The sequence below is a fragment of the Sminthopsis crassicaudata genome, chromosome 2 (genome assembly GCF_048593235.1).
Source record: "Sminthopsis crassicaudata isolate SCR6 chromosome 2, ASM4859323v1, whole genome shotgun sequence".
In the NCBI taxonomy this organism is placed as follows: Eukaryota; Metazoa; Chordata; class Mammalia; order Dasyuromorphia; family Dasyuridae; genus Sminthopsis; species Sminthopsis crassicaudata.
Window position 1 is genome coordinate 194,124,668 of NC_133618.1, and position 21,095 is coordinate 194,145,762.

Here is a 21,095-nt window from a genome sequence, read left to right on the forward strand (position 1 = left end):
CTGAGGCCAGGATTAAGTGACTTGCCCAGGGTCACACAGCTAGGAAGTGTTAAGTGTCTGAGATCACATTTGAACTTGGGTCCTCCTGAATTCAGGGCTGGTGCTCTATCCACTGTGCCACCTAGCTGCCCCGAAACACTGAGTTCTGAAACATTACATTTCTTAATAAACCTATGTTTACTATGAATCTATTTGCTTCCAGAGCTTTTAAACCAGGCAACACTTTCTAAAATTTGGATGGATGGAACAATGTACATTATTTGTTTAAATTGATGAATTTTGTGATAATTTTGGATTCCTTATTTATCTTAGTTATGTTGATTTTATAATTCTACAATTTGTTAATTTTATTTGATTGAAATTATTTTGTTAAGAATTCTCCCTTGATGGCTGTGAAAAGGATATAATTTGGTTATTTTTCTATTATTTTATGGTGGAATCTTTAATATTCAGATTTCATATACATTTTAATCATATCATGATGTGGGATATGAGATGGTGGTTTATATTTCTTTTCTGCTAAACCTCTTCCAGTTTTCCCAACAGTTCTTGACAAACAGACATATTTTTCTTCAAACATTTTAACTCAATATTGGTAATTTACCATCAAATTTTCTATATCTGCATCATTCCTTCTAAGCTTATTATACCAATTCCCACTTCTATTACCATTTTTTTGGTTTCTAATTTCTCTTAGGATTCTCCACATAGTTCTGAGAGGCTGTTGGATTTTCAAGTATTACTGATCATAGGACTCAAAGCTGGAACTATCATATCAGGGCTTTCGTGCCTTGTCTATAACAAATTCCGAAATGCAAATGGTCACTTGGGAATGGTTTAGAGCTTACAAAAGCATTCATAGAGGATTTCTTGTATAATCCTTTCATTTAACAGATGAATAAGTAGAGGCTTTGCAAACTTATACAGTTGATTTAAATGAGCAACTCACAGCTAATTAGCTTTTAATTGGGGGTATTTACTAGGGTGCTATAATAAGAACAGTTGTCATAAAATATTCCCCTTAAAGTATGGGATGTCATACTTTCCTGAGAGTAAGTACAGTCCAGAAGAAAGTCTGCTCAAACTTAGAGAGTACATGTAGCAAAGTGATAATTCACAACTCTTGCTTGGACAGAAATACTTTTCTCTTTTTATGAAGACTTTATAAAATTCCCCTTTGGTTTATGTAGTTCATTGCTGGGTTTTGGAGGATTTGTTGGGGAAAAAAAAACAACAAAACTTTTCTCTTCTATTCCCGCCCCCATTAAAAAAAAAAAGAATATTGCCATCTTAAGATGTCTTTGCACACTGGTTTTTTTCTCAGCTCACAGTTTTGGTTGCATTGTTTGCTACTACCTTTTCTTAGATGACATGATTAATGACAGGAGAAAGAATAGTGGTTTGGAGAAGAGGAATGGAACTGAAGGATGGAGAAGGTTAAATGTAGCATTCCCTATGGACTCCCCCTTCCCCTTAGTCAACTATGAGTCAACTACATTTTCAAGGGTTTGTCACTTCAAAAGATTTCCCTAAGGTTAACTCTACAATCAGTGGCTGGAATAATCTTGCATGATTCTATTTTTCTGTATTCTACTTCCCTATCCCTTCTCTCACTCCATTCCTATCCATGTCCAACTTCATCCTCTCTATAAAAATCTATAAAAATCCTGCTAGATATCTATGAAAATCGTCTATTATAGAAAAGATGAAGAAATAATCTAATAAAATCTAGATAACGTTTAAGAAATAAGATGTTCATATTTCCCAACTGTTGCTAGAGCCTGCAATAGCCTGGAATTTGAGAAGACCTATGAAGATGCAGTCACCAGTTTTAGAAGCCTATATTGCTTACAGAATATAAATTCTGGCAGATATTAACTAGGTGGAAGTACTTACAGGATTGTTAATATGTTCATTGTCAGAAGGTCAACCTCCTTAAGTCTGGAGAGGCTAATTACCAGATTGGCAATGTGGTGATTTTTTTAACTTCACAACTCAAAAGATGTCTACTGAAGTATAGAGGAGTTGTCACCTGTATCATTGGAAGGCACATCAACACTAATGAAATCAGGGACTGTTACAATAAAATGATAATAGTCACAGAATAGTAAAATTTTTAGAGTTGAAGAAGGTGCAGAAGTCATCTTGCCTAACCAAAATTTAGTGAAGAATCCGCCCCCTCAGAACAAATGGAACCAAAGGATTTCCTGCCTTTGCATGAATATCTCCAGTGAAAATCTACCACTTTCCAAAGCAACTCATTCCAACCAAAGATTGGAAATGTCTCCTGATACCAAATCTAAATTTGAGTACAACTTTACACTTTTCTCCCAGTTCTAATCTTTAGCTCCATACCTAACTTGCCCTTCCCACATCTTGCCCAAACTGAGTTTTTTCTTTTCCAGAATAAATACCTTCCATTTCTTCTTCTTATGTCATGTATTTAAGGACTTTCTCTATCCTGATTGTTCTCCAATAATTGCATTCTCTATGTTTTGTTAATATCCATCCTAAACTGTGGTATCCAGGAACCAGTGTGGTCCAATGAAAAGGGTATCTTATTTTGTTTCAGATGATCTGGGTTTGAATTCTGACTCTCCATGAGGCAAATTGCTTTATCTGTCCTGCTTGTTTCTTCTTCTGTAAAATGACAGGGTTGGTTTTTATGTTCCCTTTCAATTCTGTGTCTATGATACTGTGGTCCCATGGACTGGGCATTATATTCAGATGTGATCTATTAAGAAAATTAACACATTTAAAAATTTGATGGCTTGAGCAATTGCATGGGTGTTCTGTAAGTGAATTAACATGAATTGCATTTTTTTGTTTGTTTTTTGTTTTTTAGAATTCATTAGTTTTGGTCCATTTTAAAAATATCTTCTCTCATTTTTCTCCAGGCTATACACCAGACTTCTTTTGCCATGACTTAGCTCCTCAAATAAAGCATCACTTCATCCTTGGATTCCACACACTGGAATACCTTAAGCCCTTATATATTTTCTGATTGGATAGCTCTTCCAAGAACTTTCATTTAAGGATTACCCCCCCCTCCCCATGCTGTCATGTCCCATTTTTTTTTTTTTTAACAAGCTTCCTCTACTGGGCCCTCTAACTTATTATTCTGCCAATCTTTTAGCTTTCTTTTATATGGTGTCTTTCCTCATTAGAATGTAAATTTCTTGAGGGCAAGGACTATCTTTCTTTCTGCTTATATTTTTATCTTCAGCACTTAGCATGGTTCTTGGCACATAATAAACACTTAATAAATGCTAACTGACTGACTGATCCTCCAGACTCCCAAGGGAAGAGCATTTACATTCAGTAATTCAAGGTTAAGCACATTTTATTCTTTTTTTTTCTCTTTGAAACTGTTTATACCATGCATGAAATATATGTACAGATGTATATCTAATATGCATATAAATACATACAGTATTTTATATAACACAATTCTGAAGTCTTTCCAGTTTGGTAGAAACTTAAGAATCATTTTGCATGTTCATTGAGAATCTGGGATTATCTCCACATTATAACAAGATCATTAAGTGGGAAAAAAAAATCTGAAAAAGCATATATCTATATTATGAATATGTGCATGGTATATATGTATATATATATACACACAGATATGCATTTGGCTTTATATAGATACATATACACATGTGTACACATGTATATGTGATGATATATAAATATATTCATATATTCCATTACATACAAAGATTGTGTGTGCATGTGTATATGTATATAAAATAGTCTCTTGGTTTTTAGAACCACAATAATGAAATAACAGATCTTTGAACTATTGAAGTATGCATGCAACATACATAAATTATATGTATATATACACAGATATAAATCTGAAAATAATTGTGCAATATATATATATATAACATATATATGCCACATACACACATGTATATTTAATAATAAATGTTAGTTGGAACTTTATAAAGAACTGTATATCTGTCATCTGAGTACCAGTTTAACTATATGAAGATATTTATTAAATTTGGTGCAAGGTTATAATTTTTTTGTCAACAACTGTCAAAGACAGTCTTGGATTTTAGAACTACAATGATGAAATCATAGATCTTTGAAATGTTGAAGTATGTATGAAATAGGCCATGTGCATATATGTGTATATCTACCTATCTAATTGTGTTTATAAGTAGACAATAATCATTTGTATGGATGATTGAAAGAAATGACAAAGTTAGATTGCCTTCAGCACTATGTGGCATTTGCTTTTGATGTATAGCATAATCTTATTTAGAGCATATCTACAGCATATCTACTCAAATCTCTAAATAATTCCTGAAATATACAAAATTGCCGGATTTTAGTTATGTAATCTCTACAAATTTAAAAGACATAAGATTCCAAATAGAGTAAAGATATACTCAATCAAGAAATAGCATCAGTATGACTAGGCAAGAGTTATATGGTGTTTATGGGTTAATTTCATTCATTTTTGCCAGCTGAAGACTTTTAGTAGAAATCTGGCTTGTCAGATGAAATAAGATTTCTAAAGGAATAAAGAGAATGGACACAAAAAGCTATATCAGACTGGGAAGAAGTAATTACAGGTGTGGGATGAACAAAGCAATCATAATAGTGCTTGACTGCAGCAGAAAGAAGGAGAGTGTGGGGGCAAAAAAAGACATATAAAAAAGTGGAACAATCTTGAAAAAGAATTCCAGAAATTTAAGTAGACATGGAAACAGGAACATAGATTTCCGTCCTCAGCTTTCCCTTCAGCATTTATGAAAGAATTTGTACCATAGCACACAGAAGCAGAGAATTTGAGACTTGGAAGGGGCATCATTAACCATTTAATTAAAACCATTCCCCAAAAGAAATTCCCTCTATAATATACATGACTAACAAGCATTCATCTTCTGGCTGAAATCCTTTAAGGAAAGGAAACCTACTTCCTTTTGAGGCAACCCATTCCACTTTTGGGCAGTTCCAATTTTGGGCAGTTGGGATGTTGTCTCTCAATAACAAGATATCATCTCTTATTATTTTTAAAATTGTGAATTTGATTACCAGTTAAGCTTACTGTGTACATTATGGAACAGAAGAAGAATGTGCATGAAACTGTATTATGTATATGAATCTCTATTATATAAAGCTTGCTTTTTTCTCTTTAAATATAAACATATAGTCAATATTTAACTTTCAAAGCCATCTTGCTGATCTGTGATTATTCCTGAAGGCATTATCTTATTTACTTTTAGGTGGTATTTTTCAGTTCTTTCTCTGTTATGTCAATGAGCTTTAGGCAACTTGTTCTTTAGGTCCTGGGAACATGCTATCAACTTATTCTGCAATCTCCTTAGCACCTAAGAAGACTTCTGCATATGAAATAAATGCTTGATGAATGCTTAATGAATGAATTTCCATATGTATCCAATAAATTGTTCTTTGTAAAATAATGGTTGTTAATTAAAAAAAAATCTATTACTACAATATTTTAATTGTTTACATAAAGCAACTAATTTCTTATATGCCTAGTGAGTAGTATAATAGTAACTGTGAATTTTTAGTCTATGCAAGTGAAATACATTCTCTACCAAACCCTCAACTCTTTAAATTTAGATTGTCCAGGAGATGCACAGCACATCTTTTGGCTAGCTAATTTTGGAGAGAATTTTTCAGTCACAAAAATCCTTGAAAATTGTCTACTAAATCATCAAGGGGTTCTGATCTGTGTGATTTAAGGGACATGCCGTTGAAATACTAAAATAAGTACTAAAAGAAAAATGCAAAGGAGTTAAGAGAAAGGATTTAGTTTTAAATGGCACAGCAGATGCCAGTCCTAAACACTTATGTACTCTGAAGACAGCCCCTTCACCTCTTGGTCTCAAAAGTATGTATCAGGAGAACCAGCAGAAAGCAATACTTTCCCCCTTAAAAATTCTATAGGGAAGTTGAAAGAATGCTAGATTTGAACCCAGAGTAACTGACTTTTTGGTTATGGCTCTAAAACAATCCATAAGAACAGGAAAGTTGCTTGCTTTCTTGGAATCTTAAAACTCTTCTTTGCAATATGAGATCCAGGCAATCTTTAAATTCTTTCCTAGCATTTCAATAATTCTATTTTCTATTTTCTGTTCAGAATGCTGTTTTTTAAAATGGAAATGGAGCAGGATATACTTCATTATTTTACTTATTAGATAGGAACTTTCATTATTAATGACCTGTTGACCACCTATCTAAAGCCTTGCATAGCATGGATATTAAACAGAACAAGGAAAAATGTAATTGTTTGAATAAAATGCCAGTTCTCTTCTGTCTAGGAAGAGTTAACATTCATCCTTGTTAAATAATAAAGAAAGGTAAGTTTATTTCTAGGATCTGGGCAATTACTATAGGGAGAACAGGGAAATAGATATCTGTGGCCTGGCCATTTTTTGATAATCATTTGTAAGTCTAAATTGAAATTACTTCATACTAGATGTTGTTACCATCTTTCATATCAATCACCATTATATCAATTTTAAGTGATAAATTTGTCAGTCACAAATTGATTTTGTGAGTATTGCAAATGTTGACAGTGTTGCCATAGTAACTAATGGTATTAAAGGGAAGGAGAGAGGGTAGAAGAGGATTAAAAAAAAGAAAGAAAGAAAATGGTAAATAGAATAAGTAATAGTGAAGACTAATAGAATGATTATTGTTCTATCTTCTCAGAATAAGATCATAGGATTGTATAGATTCAAGGCAGGAAAGGATCTGAGAAATCATTTATTTCATTTCTCTCCTTTTATGGATGAGGAAACATGCCTAAAAGGATGAAGTGACTTTCCTAAGAGCACCTAGGTAGTAGATTGCACAACAGGTATTAAAGCCCAGGTCCTCTGTCTCTAAATATAATATCCCTTCTGTTATCTCTTATGTTGTGCCCTATAGGTGCCATGTCTGTGGCATGTGTTTATCCATAACTTTTACTAAAAAGCTTTTACCTTAAATTTTCATAATTATAATGATAAGTTTATACTAATGAGATGCAAACTACACTATTGGGGGAAATGCCTAAATTGATGAGATTGCAGATCTGAAAAATACATTCATGTATTTTTATTTTTTTACATCTTAATTTTCCAATTGATTTGACATTCTATGCAAAGAATGAGGGTATTGATATTATTCTACTGCAAACTGGAGAAGGCTTTAAAGCACTTCATCAGGGGCTTCTCATGAAACAACATACAGGTACGTGGCACTCTAGTGGCTAGAGTGCTGGCCTTGAAGACAGGAACATCTAAGTCCAAATCTAGCATCGGACACTTACTAGTTGAATAACTCTTGATAAGTCACTCTTTTTTTGACCCTCACTCTGCCTTCACTACATTCATTTCTCCCACTATGCATCCTTACTGATTCCCATAGTCAATGTTGTAGCCAGCCAACCAGAATTGCTGACACATTTCCAAATGTATTTATCTGTTGCTGATACATTACTTTTGGTCTGGTACCTAAAAAATGTTGGCATTTTGACCAACATATTTCACTATTGAGAGAGAGTAAAGAAATTTCTAGAGGGACAATTAACATTTATCACATAGCTAAAATGAATAGTCACTGTTCTTTTGAAATGAAATACATTGCTTTGCTTTATTTTTATATAGTTTAGCTATATGCAATGGAAAGCAAATGGATACATTTTTTCCCCCTGAGACAACTGGGGTTAAGTGACTTGTCCAGAGTCACACAGCTAGGAAGTGTTAAGTGTCTGAGGCTGAATTTGAACCGTGGTCCTCCTGACTTCAGGGCTCGTGCTCTCTTCACTGTACCATCTAGCTGCCCCTGAGTACATATTTTTAAGATAAAATTAATTTATACTGATTGGATTTATAATGAATTGTTTTTCTTAAGTATTTTACCTTTAGAATGTCCCACAAATATTATCTTACTTCATGAATACACACACACACACACACACACACACACACACACACACACACACACACATATATATATATATATGTATATATATATATATATATATATATATATATATATATATACATACATATATATATATATGCTTTAAACATTTACACCTTTGAACAATTTTTAAAAATCTCCCTTAATGACACAGATTATATTTGGATGTGAAATACATTATTTCTGCATTTGAAGAAATCACATTGTAAACTAATTTGATAGATGCAGCTTTTTTTGTATGTGTTTAATGTATCCATTCACATTTATACAATACTTTTAGGTTCATAGAGAACTTCCTTTACAATATTCCATATAGTAAGTAGCACTTTTAGGTACACAAAGAACTTGCTTTATAATAGTTCATAAGATAGGGAGTAAAGATATTATTCTCCTGATCTTATAGAGTAATCAACTAAAGTCAGAAGATCTAAAGAATTTACATACTGTTAGGATCAGATCTGGGATCTGAACTTAGGTCTCTTGACAAGTCCCCTGCTCTTTTCGTTATATTGTGACAATTATGAATTCCAGTCAACTACATTTCATTTATTTAGTTATTTAACTTGTGCTTAACTCTTTGCGACCCCATTTGGGGTTTTCCTGGAAGACTCTGAAGTGTTTTGTCATTTCCTTTTCCTACTCATTTTTTTTTATAGAGGAGGAAATAGAGGCAAATAGAGTTAAATGATTTGCCTAGAGTCACACAGCTTGTGTCTTAAACCTGATTTGAACTCAGAAAGAGTCCTGAGTCTAGGCCCAGTACTCTATCCACTGTGCCACTTAGCTATCCAGTATTAAACAGATCAATTTGCTATTCCCATTGATTTGCTTATCACTTTTATGTCCCTCGAAGGAAAAAAAATCAAAATGACATCATGTTACCTAAAAAACTAAAGGAAAAGGCAAAATATTTGACTATGGGACAATTTTTATTGGTGGGTGTTCTGACCTTTGTCAGATTAATTGATTGTGACTTAGAGTATTGCACTTAAAGTTTGTCTCTCAGACTGACCAGTGAAGCAATACTTTGAGGAATATGAAATTAGTTCCTATATTAACATAAGTATAGGTTCTTGTGGGTCTTCGAGTTTCAAAAGTGATTTGCAAGTGGTATAAATCAATGAATCAATTTTCTTGCCTTACACCAACAATCCACAAAGACATTCTTTTTCCCCCTCACAATACTATATTAATTATCTTTTTTACATACATCTGGACTTATATAGTGCAAAGCTGTGTCTTTTGCCAACATCTGCCTATAAATTATCCCAGCATTTCAGAATTGCAATTAAAAGATCTTTATGCCACAGTTCCACTATATTAATCACTCTCAAGGAGGATAGATGCATTTGACATTCTCACTGCAAATCTTTGTCAAGCTCTATATAGCATATCAAGTTACAAAGATGGTCTGGGCATTTTATCTCACTCCCTTCACCTCTCAACTTCTAACAACAGAGTGTAACAAAGCTTCAAGAGTAGCCTAATAGAAAGAAGGGAACAAGAACACTTTAAGAAATTTATTTCAGGTGGCTTCTGGCCAGAGCTGATGAGTGAGATATATGTGTGAGATTAACTCTGTTGTGCTGTAGATAACATGATTGGAAAATAGCCTCTGTTGTTTCTATGAACACATATTACTAAAATTATGAATGAACCTGTATTTTTTTTTTAACTTAGGGAGATTTGGGAAAACCTCTGCCTCTACCTTCACTCCCAGATATATGCATATACATAAAAAAGGGGAATGGACAAATGATTTTATTGGTGTAGTGAACAATTGGTGAGAAAACTATACTAATGCAAACCAGCATCTTTCTTTCAACTTGTAGAGCTGCCTAGAGGTTGATGAAGTTAGAAGATTTGTTCAGGGTCATATAGCCAGTATTTTTAAAAACAAAGATATACATTGTTATTAAAAAAAAACCTCATTCATCTCATAAAAAATCTGATGTTCTTCTCCTTTCTCTGTTTGCAATCTCTATTTGCAATCTTACTGTCCTCCATGCAATAGAATACACAGTGATTTTTGTTGTTCATTACATCATAGCATCTCTTGTTTCTGTGTGTTTTCACTGTCTGTCCATCATTCTGGAACATTTCCCTCCTCTCTTGTCATCTTCACCTCCTGATTTCCTGAATGTCTTGGCTAAAACTCCTTTTTCTGTAAGATTTCTTTCCCAGCCTCATCAATGTTACTGATTATTTCTAAGATTATTTCCAATTTATCCTGTTTATTTTTATTTGCATATCATATTCTCCATGGTACTGTGAATTCCTTGAAAGCAGGGACTATTTTGCTTTTCTTTATATTCCCAGAGCTCAAGATAGACTCTGGTACATAGTAAGTGCTTTATAAATGTTTGCTAACTTCTTGACTTGATGACCTATTTTAGAATGAAATTCATGTTATCATTGAATAGTATGACACTCAAATGGGAAGTTGCAGGATCAGTTTTGGTAATGGGATCTATCCATTAATAAGGATGATAGAACCAGTGAGGGAGAAGATTGTGGTTCTACAAGTTCAGAACCCAGTTCAAGGTCAATTTCTCTACAAAGGAAAGAGAACTGGTGGCTTAAATGCACCAACATGGCAAGCAATCTGCAAGACTGAAAGATTGAAGCCTTTAGCTTGAAAAAGACATAGACATAGACATCAGGTTCTGTCTTTCCTTACTTTCTTGTGTAAGATTTATGCAAGAAATTCCCATTAATGCTAATGAGAGTTATGCATGTAAATCCCCCATGAAATGATAGGAAGATTGGCCTCATCAATCACAGATGCAGATATTAAAATTTCTGGTGGGAGTTCTACAGTCCTGGTATCGCTTCACTGGGATTTATTTTGCTCACCCCCACCTGAAAGTGCCTATGCAGCAGTTAATAGTACAGAAAGCCAGTTAGGGAGGAAGGACCTGATAGAAGAAGGTCTATCTTATATTTTTGCAATGGGTTTCACTGTTGTCTATATGTTTTGGGAGGATGACATATCCACTGATTCAAAGGAATATTATCTGGAATAGCTCCTAGGCAGTTAGTTACCTATGTGGGTGATGATCATATCACAGGAAAAGATGAATGGCCCTTCACTCTAGCATGAATAAGAAGGTCTCTGGAATAGTTCATACTTTTTATTAGTTTGAGGACAGCAACCAGAGCTTAGAAAGTATGCATGGAAATGTTTGTCAACAATTCTCTGTGCTATGTTACTGTTCTAAAAACCAGCTTCTAACAAAGCTAATGTTCAAACTATTGAAATTTCCCTTTAGAAATCTCAATGAAAGTGTTTCTTCTGAAGACAGGTACTTTTCATCTCAGTATGGTTTTCATCAGTTTTCTCTCTCTTATATAATTCATTTGTATTTCTTTCAAATTGCAAGAAAAGGGTATTGGAATCATAGCCAGTTGGTTCTACTTCTAGCTTCTATGGGAGAAGAAACAGAAGAAAAGTGAAGAGCTTGAAATGGATAAGATTAAGAAGGAAATTATATGAATGATTTGGAGATGTTTGAACTAGTGAAATAAGTCAGAAGTTGAATAAGGGGAGGAAAAATTGGGAGAAATTGAGAATTTGAAGGAGAAAAATCTTCAAGCAGATCTCTTAATGCCTTTTCAGAATCTTCAAGACTGAAAAAGAAACAAGATCAAGGGCAATTAAGAGTTATAACATATATACATATATATGTAGTGATACGTTTCTATGTTATAGATATATGGATATAGGTATATATACACATGTACATACATATCTATACATATATATATCCTTAATCTATTCATAAATATATCAACTAATACATACCTATCTATATAGATAAATATAGATTAAAGAGGAGCAACAAAGATGGAGGGATATTCTCTGAAGTAGTAGACAAGGCAGTAAGGCAACATAAGGCAGCTTAAGTTTGAAAAAAAAAGGAAAGTGGAAAGATTAGAGTGTTAAACAAATTGATAGAAGGGATCAGTAAATGAGGCAAATAAATGAAATGGAGATTTGGTACAAGGCTAAAGGGGATGTAGATATGATGGTGGCTACTGACTTGTTGAAACAAAGGAAAGGAATTTGAATAGAGGGAATAACTGGCTTTAAAGGTTTTAATCAGATGCTTAGAGTCAAGATTGCAGCACCCACAAACGGGTAGAAGAAACAAGATTGAAAAATTCTCAATCATCACAGAGAGTAGGGGAAAATAGGCAGTAACTTCCATAAAGTATGTGACATTTATATTTCTTCTACCCCGAGTGACTTATTTGTGATCCAAACATAAAATGATCTTTCTTTTAGAGGAGAAGGTGAAAGGATTCCCTTCCTCAACCCCTCACATACATACCTACTAGGTTATAAGAAAAGATGAAATGTTCTTAAATGAAACAGCAGTGAGACTTCAAAAGGGTAGGGAAGAATTTTGGAGTGGAGAAAGTAATAAATGACTCTTGTTAGGATAATAGCAAACAGGAAGGCACAAAACATAGGAAAAAGGAAAGGGAAAGGGCAGCCATACAGTTAGAGTTTAAAAACAGATTAAGACTCTTCCTGAAGAAGAAGGATCTAGATGTTCTGAAGAAGTGGAAGCAGCTCTTTTCCCTCCAAAGAATGATATGTGATAATAGGGCCTGTCAATCAATAAGTATTTATTAAGCACTTACTATATGTCAGGATCTGTGTTATGTGTTGGGGATACAAAGAAAGGTCATAAAATAGTCTGTGCTCTCAAGAAGTTCACAATCTAATATACAAATAATAATGTAAAAATAAGATATTCATAGGAAATTGGAGATAATTCACAGAGGGAAAGCACTATCATTTAGGAGAGATTGAAAAAGGCTTCTTCTATAAGATTTTAGCTGAAACATGAAGGAAATTAAGAGGTCAGCAGAAGATGGAGATGGTGAGATAAAAAACCCTAAGCAATAAGACAGTGAATGAAAACTATTTTCCAATATGACAACAGTGTCATCCTAGATATAATAGAGAACTGCCCAAACAACTACCAAGATCTTGCAATTTACTATGAGCACAAAGTATACTTCCAGAAGGAACTTACAATCATTGTCAACAATTTTTAAATCTTGGCAAAAGACTGAAGACTATAGGGGCACAAGTTGTGTTTTCTTCATTGTTGCTTATTGAAGGCAAAGAGGGTAGAAGAGAAAAATTAATTTATGAAGTGAATAGCTGGTCAAGAAGGTTAAGTCTGAAAAAAAAAGATTTGAATTTCTGAACCACAGTTTAAAATATAGGGATGAACAATTCCTGTCTAGAGATGACTTATCAGAAGTATTTGCCAGGTACTTTGCCAAATCAAATCAAAGGGGCTAGGAGGGAGAACACTGCTTATGTAAATCGCCCAAATTAGGTACTATAAAAGGTAGTGACTAAGAATAAAGAATATTTAGAAAATGACAGGGGATAAAATCCAAAAAAAGCAGGCAGTGGTGAAATGGCTTCATATGTCTGTATACAGATGCCCAAAATTTATGCAACAACAAAAGAAAATAGAAGCCCTAGTACAAGAAAGTAAGTTTCAGATCACAAGTATCATCGAGGATTGGTGGGATGAGATCAATGTGTACTCATTGATAGACAGGGTAGCACTCTTATTAAGAAGACATATTAGGGTAAGAAAATCTGGATATGTGGGTACTTGTAGTAGTGGTGAGAGAGAGAGGAGTATGACAGAATATTTAGGCAAAGATCACAAAAGAGAGAAACAGAAGTGATTTGTCATTATAGTATTCTATATATCTCCTTGACAGAAAGTGAAAATAGATGAGGAATTGAGGAACAAATCACAAGTCTGGCACTGAGGCATGATATGAAATTGATATGGGAATTCACTTATCCAGACATCTGCTCTCTCACTGTCAAAAAAGAGAGTAGCCAATAACTTCTTATCTTAGTTATATTTTTATCCTTCAAAAGATAGAAAGGTCATCAAGGAAAAATTCCATTCTGAATTTCATTTTTATTGACATAGAGGAACTGTTGCTGAGGTGGTATCAGAGGGAGAATCCCCACTCCATTCTAGAGTTGTGTTACATAGGAGAAAATCTGGATATAGTCTGACTCACACACTCTAGATTTTGGGAAATAGACTTCAAAATTATGAGATGAAAAATAGATGTAAGGTAAAATGTTTCAGGTGCAAGTCATTCCAGCAGGTATGATGGCTGTTCAAGAATGAAATTCTGAAGCCACAAAGAGAAACAATTCCAGTGAGGAGGGGGTAAAATGGAATGTGTCTAAAGAGAATGCAATTTAGATTTTTAAAAGAATTGTGTGGCATATGGAAGCAAATCCAGGTAACAAAGAATGAATATATGAGTGTTGCACAGAACTCTAAAAATAGTGTCAAAACTGCAAAAGCTCAGAATGAACAGAGACTGTTGAGGGAAGCTAAGGACAACAAAAAGGGATTTTGCTATTTTGAGAGAAAATGGATGATCAAAGAAGGGGAATTCTTTTGCTTCAGGTGAATGGGGCAATGACAACTAACAACACAAAGAAAATAAAGCTTCACAAACCTGATTTTTGCTTTCATTTTGTCTCAAAAAAGAAGGGTTTTTACACTGGGAGTGACAGAACAATAGTGACTACCAGGGAATCGATGCCCATGATATGTAAGTAGATAGTAATAGAACACTTAGCTGTTTTGGTTGAATTCAAGTTACCTGTCAGATCAACAATAGTCTTGGATCATGGCAGAACTGGCAGATGTGATTGCTGAGCCCCTGTCAGTGATATTTAAAAGATCTGGCCTGGAAGGCAGAGCTGGAGTCATGGGTAGAAGTTGCAAAGAGGAAAATTCATGCTGGATTTCAGAAAGCAAAACAAAACAAAACAAAACAATTCTTAACAATTAGAAGTCTAAAAATATAATTGGTTGCTTTGAGACATGGTAGGTCCCTCTTCCTTGGAGGTGTCAAAGTAGAGTCGGTATAAACTCTTGTCAGGTATATTATGATAATAATTCCTTGCAGATATAGGTTGGAATAGGAGGCTGTTAAGATTTTCTTTTACTCTGAAATCCTGTGATTCTTTTTGTCTGTGGGAAGGCATTGTGAAGTGGAAGTATTATTGAGTCTGGAATCAAAAGATCTGTAATGGATTTCTAACTTCTATCATTACTACCAAAGCCATAACTAAGGTAGGGCAACTGGGGCTTTGTCCAAGGTATTTAAAGGGAGTACTGACAGCATCCTTAGTTCTTCTGTAGCATAAATAAAACAATTAAACAGCAACTAAATAGAAAAAATAATTAACTAAAATTAGAAACTATGATTTTCTACCCTTAACAACTGAAGCTCAGAAGAGATTCTTTCTTATCTTATCTTATTTTAGTACCTCTTTTGCAATAAGGGAGACTTTGTGCATAAGACTTTCCATTCAAAAGCATTCTCTAATTTCAAGACAAATATACATGCTATTGTCCTATCTATATAACTGAGAATTATAGCTTTGTTTAATAGCCATTAATCATTTAATGATTATAACAATAACTCTGAGTCTCAGCTTCTTCATCTTTAAAAACAAAAACTATTTTAACATTACATATGTTTTATGTGTTGTTGAAGAAGCACTTTTAAAATTACAATGTACCTATACATTAGAACTATATTGATAAAAATATTAAAAATCTTCATGAATATTGGCTGCAGATATGATAATGTTTTCAATGATTTTTTTCTAAAAACCTCCTTTGTAAAAATATGAATTGATTTAAATTCTATCTTCATCTATAAATTTTAAACTAGAATTCTTACAAAGTGGAGAAATGAAACTCCTGATGGGTTGCTAAGCTCACACAATACATATATGAAAGGCAAAAAGATATAGTGAAAAGAACTCTTGAATTTGAATTTGAATCCTGATTCTGCCACTTACTACTTCTGTAAACAAGTCAAATAATTTCACTGAGCCTAAGTTTCTTCACTTATAAAATGAGTAGGTTGAACTAGATTACTTCTGAGATTCCTTTTAGATCTATGAGAGCTGTTTTCTTGGCCATATGGGAGGTAAAACATTTGGTATAAAATAATTAACATATTAGTATCTTAATTAATTTTCTTATTCTTTTCAGTAGCTTACAGTTGAAACTGTTATGTGGATGTCACATCCAGAATATCACAGTACACATTAAATAACTTTATTTTTTTTAATTCAATTGTCATTTACTTTCTGCTTCTATTATTTAAAGTGAATTTATTTTAAAATTTGGGGCATCTATGTGATACAATGGATAGAGTGCCAGAACTGGATTCAAAAAGACTCATCTTCATGAGTTCAAATATGGCCTCAGACACTTACTAGGTATGTGACCCTTGGCAACTCTTTTAACCTTGTTTGCATCAGTTTCCTCATCTGTAAAATGAGCTAGAGAAGAAAATGGCAAATCTTTGCCAAGAAAATGCCAAATGGGGTCACAAAGACAACAGAAAAGCACTAAATAACAAAATCTTATATTATAGTTTACATATGAAGCATATCAACCCTTCTAGAATATAAGCTCCATGAAATTCAGAGTTTTATCAAAATTTTATATCTTCCCAGTGCCTGGCACAATATTTAGCATAAAATAAACACTGAATAATATTTGTATATTATATTGCTGCATAGACTTGTATCTGTTCTTACATGGCACAATTTCCTCTGGATGCAACTATTTAGAGAACTGCCTCTTAAACTGTGGGAGAGAAATGTTTAGCAATGTCAAATCAGAATATGTGTATAGGTTTATAGGATATGAGGCTGAACACAATAATTATTCTCAAATCTAAAAACAAATAATTTTTTTTTGTATATAATGAATATGGTATCTCTATTTAATGAACATGGTAGGAATAATCTTTGCATGTGTTCTTGTAAAAATTCACCTGTGTTGGTGAGTAGAATATTTTTCTTTAGATGAGTGAGAATAGATACAATAAAATGCTAATTTTGAAAATTTTGCACTACAACTTTTGTCTTGTTTTATTAAAGTAAGAATTTTGAATCATTTAAATCTTTTCTAATGTATTAATCCATCAAGAAGTCTCTCTCTTGATCCCTCACCCTTTTTTCCCTCCTTCCTTTTCTTTGTCTTTCCTTCTCCCCTTCTCTATGCTCCTTCTCTCTCTACCTCTTCTCTCTCTCTTTTCTTATTTTTTCTTCCCCCCTTCTCCCTCCCTCCCTTTTCCTCTCCCTTTTCCTCATTTCTTCCTCAGATATCTGTTTAGTTATATGTCTTTGTGTCATAGAACACTAGAGTCTCTGAAGAACTAAAGTTGAAAAACACCCAAAGGACTATGAAGAGATGCATATTGAGTGTGAATTGACTGATGTACATTATAAACCAGCTATTAGGAAGGAGGTGTAATGTGAAACAAAGAAAGCAAAGAGAAGCAAGGAATGAATATAAAAGATGGGGAGAGATTTTTGGAAATACAGCAGAGTTGGTCAGAAAACTTCAAATCTCAATTCAAATTCAAATTCAAAAGTCTTCAAATTTCTTCCCTCCAAAAAGAAATAACATTACCTCAGTGAAGTAGAAATAAACATAGGGTAAAGCAGTTGTACTCCTAAGACAATTTTGGAAGACATAAGGAAAAGTTCTACTTATGGTTTAGTAGTGAAGAGGAGAGCATAAAATTAGTCCCTGAGACAGATCTCAGAAAATAACAGTAAAAAGGACTTGAAGCTTGGAATATCATTCCCCATACTTGGGCACTATAATTTGATTACACAAATAGCTGCTAAAAACAAAGTAAGACAAAGTAACAAATAAATAAAGATGAGTAAGCAAAGAAGAAGGAACCCAACCATAGATAGTTACTATGGAGGTAGAGAAGATCAGGGTACATATTTAGAGGAAGATAATGAAGTTAAAAAACATCTCCTTTTTCAATAAGAAACATCAAATGATCCCAAGCAGACAAACAGTTCTTGGAAGAACTTTAAAAGCATTTTAAAAATAAAATAAGAGAGATCAAGGAAAAATTAGGAAAAAAATAAGAGCAATCCAAGAAAATCAAGAAAACTTATGAAGAGAAGCCAATCAATTTGAGATAGAGAATCAAAAATGTAAGGGGGAAGGGGAAACTAATAAAATCCTAAGACTCCAGCAAATAATAAAACAAAATCAAAATAATGAAAAAAAATAGAAGAGACAGTAAAACATCTCATCAGAAAAAACAACCAATATGGAGAACAGATCAAAGTGAAATAATATAAGAACAGTCAGACTACCTAAACATTATGATTAATAAAAAAGAATCTTGATACAATGTTAAAAGAAATTAACAAGAAAAATTACCCTGAAGTTCTAGAATAAGGAGGCAAAATAGAAATATAAAAAATTCCACTGATTAATTCTTAAAAGAGACCCTAGAAGAAAAACTTACAGGGATATAATAGCCAAGTTTCAAAGCTATCAGTTAAGGAAAAAATATTAGAAGCACCAAAAAAATCCAAACAAACCCAAAATAATTTAAAATATTTTAGAGGTACAATAAGCTAGACAAGACCTAGCAACTATAAAATTGAAGGACTATAGTTTTAAAATATTATCTTTCATAGAGCAAAAGAACTGTGGTTATAACCAAGGGCAACTTATCAAGACAAGTTAAGAATAATTCCCCTAAAAAGAATATTTAATGGACTCAAATAACACTAAGGAAAAATATAAGATAAACATTAAATACCAATTATAAGGAAGTCAGCAAAGTCAAACTGGTTAATTCATATATGTGAAAATATTATTTGAAAGGAAGGCATGGGCTGAGTTGAGTATGATGGGATGATTCTTAAAAAAATAAAACTGTAGAGAAAGATAAAAGGAGTAATTATCTCATAAATGAGGCATAAAAGGAAAAACTGATACAGAAGAAGCTAGTTGGGATGGGGTAGGTAGTGCTGGAAACTTGCTCTCATCAGGAAAGAGTTAAAGAGAAAACTATATATACTGCAAGGATATAAAATTCTTTCAAAGTCAAAAAGAAGTAAGAGGGCAAAGGGATAGAGGGGGAGAGAGAATAAGGTAGGGACTCTTAAATGGGTGGGTAGGTTAATAAAAAGAAGAACAAAGAAGGTAGAAGTAAAGCAGAGCTGTGAAGGAATATACAATAAATAGGATGAGAAGGATAGGGAGGAAAAATAGGAAGGAAAATACACAATAAGTAATTATAGTTTAGGGTGTGAATGGGACAAATTTATCTAAAATAAAAACAGCATATTAAAATTTTGAATTCAACAAGATGTTGCTTTCAGAAAACATTGTAAAAATGAGAGATACAAACAAAGTAAAGAGCAGGGGTAGAATTTAGTGTATGAAAAAGAAAAGATAGTAATCATAATCTCAGATAAAGTTAAAACAAATTTAATAAAAAGTAAAAAAAACAGAAATTTTGCTATGTCAGCAAAATAGCTTTCTATTGTTTAGATCACTTAAAATACCTAAACAGTATAAAATACTAAGCATATACCTGCCAAAAACAGACACAGGAACTAAATGAACAGAAACATAAACCACTTTTTATACGAACAAACTCAGATCTAAATAACTGAAATATACATATTGTTCATGGGTAAGTAAAGCTAATATAATTTTTTAAATGACAATTTTCCCTAATAAATCTATGTATTCAATATCATTCCAATTAAATTATTCAAAATTGTTTTACTAAGGTAGAAAAATAATAACAAAATTCATTTGGAAGAACAAAAGGGTAGGAACTTCAAAAACACTAAGGGGAAAATATATGAAAGAAATAGATTTGTATCAGATTTTATAAGCTACGTTACAAAGTGAGAGCATTGTTGAAATATAAAAATGATAATTTTGATTATTTAAATTAAAATGTTCTTAAAAGATCAAAACCTATGTAGTCAAGAATAGAAAAAATGCAGAAAATTCATAGACAATCTTTTGGATATGATGTGACTCAGTTGGAACATTGCTGTGATATAGGAAATGATGATTTTGAGGCTGATTTAGAAAAACTTGGGAAGAAGACTTATGAAGGAAGATGCTATCCACTTTCAGAAAAAGAAATGATAGGAGAAACAAGCATAGTATGGTTTTATATGTGTGTGTATGTGTGTGTGTATACATATATATGAGTATATATGCATATATTTATAGATATCTATGTATAATGTGAATATAAATGTTTAATTGTAGCCTTCTTTTGGATGGTAGAGTGAGGAAGAGAAAAAAAAGTTTAAAAAGGGACAGCAGAGAAGAAAAGAAAAACAAGAAATAAGCAAAGAAAAGCTGAGCCGTCTTAAATGATGTGTAACACATAAAGGTTTTTCTTGAAATAGGAATTTATTGTTTTGGATCAAATCCTCCTTGTGCTCTATTGTATACATAGATGTTCTTTTTTCTTTTCTCACTTTGTATTTAAGTTTAAAATAAAAATAACCCACAAAAAAGAAGTAACTCTTTAAATATTAAAAAAAGGAAAAGATATGCCAATCTTTGTGGCAAAAATGAACGATGGTCAATGTGTATGGTCCATTGGTGTCATTGTAAGCTCAAGGAAAATAAGGAAGACTCCCTCTTGAAAGCTAATTTTTGAGATGGCAAAAGTCATATGGGATGGACAAACAGGGCTGTGATCTGCCTCACTGGACAGAGTACCTATATCAAAGGAAATATATTTTAAAACATATTTGTTTGACTTTTGTAGGGACATATGAGAGTCCCAGATGTTTTTCCCCCAGCCCAGTAGAGGCCAGAGTATTTTGCTTGTAGACTTAAATGTGATGCTCAGTATAAAATTCTATAACTTCAGGAATTTATCTATCATAGTGTGTTTATAGGCTTTAGTCCCTTCACTAAAAGTCAATGCAAATTAGGTCAGTTACCCTGGAAACAGCAATTAGCTGGCTACATTTGAGGCTATTTTAGGACAGCCATACTGTATATGTAAGTACTGGACAGAGAATGCTGAAAACAGCTTTTAAAACAGAGATTTAGAAATTAAAACACCATAGTGACAAAATATGGTTATTTTATTTTCTTTTGAGCACTTATCTTTTATAAACTGATCACAGCAGTCCTTTGAATTTATCCCCTTCCCAACCTGCACATAGTGCTTTAAGGCCCTTGATCAAATCTTTCCTGGTAAAATGAGTATTTAATGCCTCACCAGAA

The 21,095-nt window shown here is 33.0% G+C and overlaps 1 protein-coding gene and 1 long non-coding RNA gene across 31 annotated transcripts in view; one reads left to right on the plus strand and one right to left on the minus strand.

Moving 5' to 3' along the window:
• LOC141555290 (uncharacterized) overlaps positions 1-3,242 on the plus strand; it is an 86,649-nt gene extending 83,407 nt beyond the window's left edge. The window contains exon 4 of the long non-coding RNA XR_012486141.1: positions 2,898-3,242. This is a non-coding gene — a long non-coding RNA (uncharacterized LOC141555290). The remainder of the gene's footprint in view (positions 1-2,897) is intronic.
• MYT1L (myelin transcription factor 1 like) overlaps positions 1-21,095 on the minus strand; it is a 693,632-nt gene that overhangs the window by 339,553 nt on the left and 332,984 nt on the right. The gene's annotated exons all lie outside the window — the stretch shown is intronic.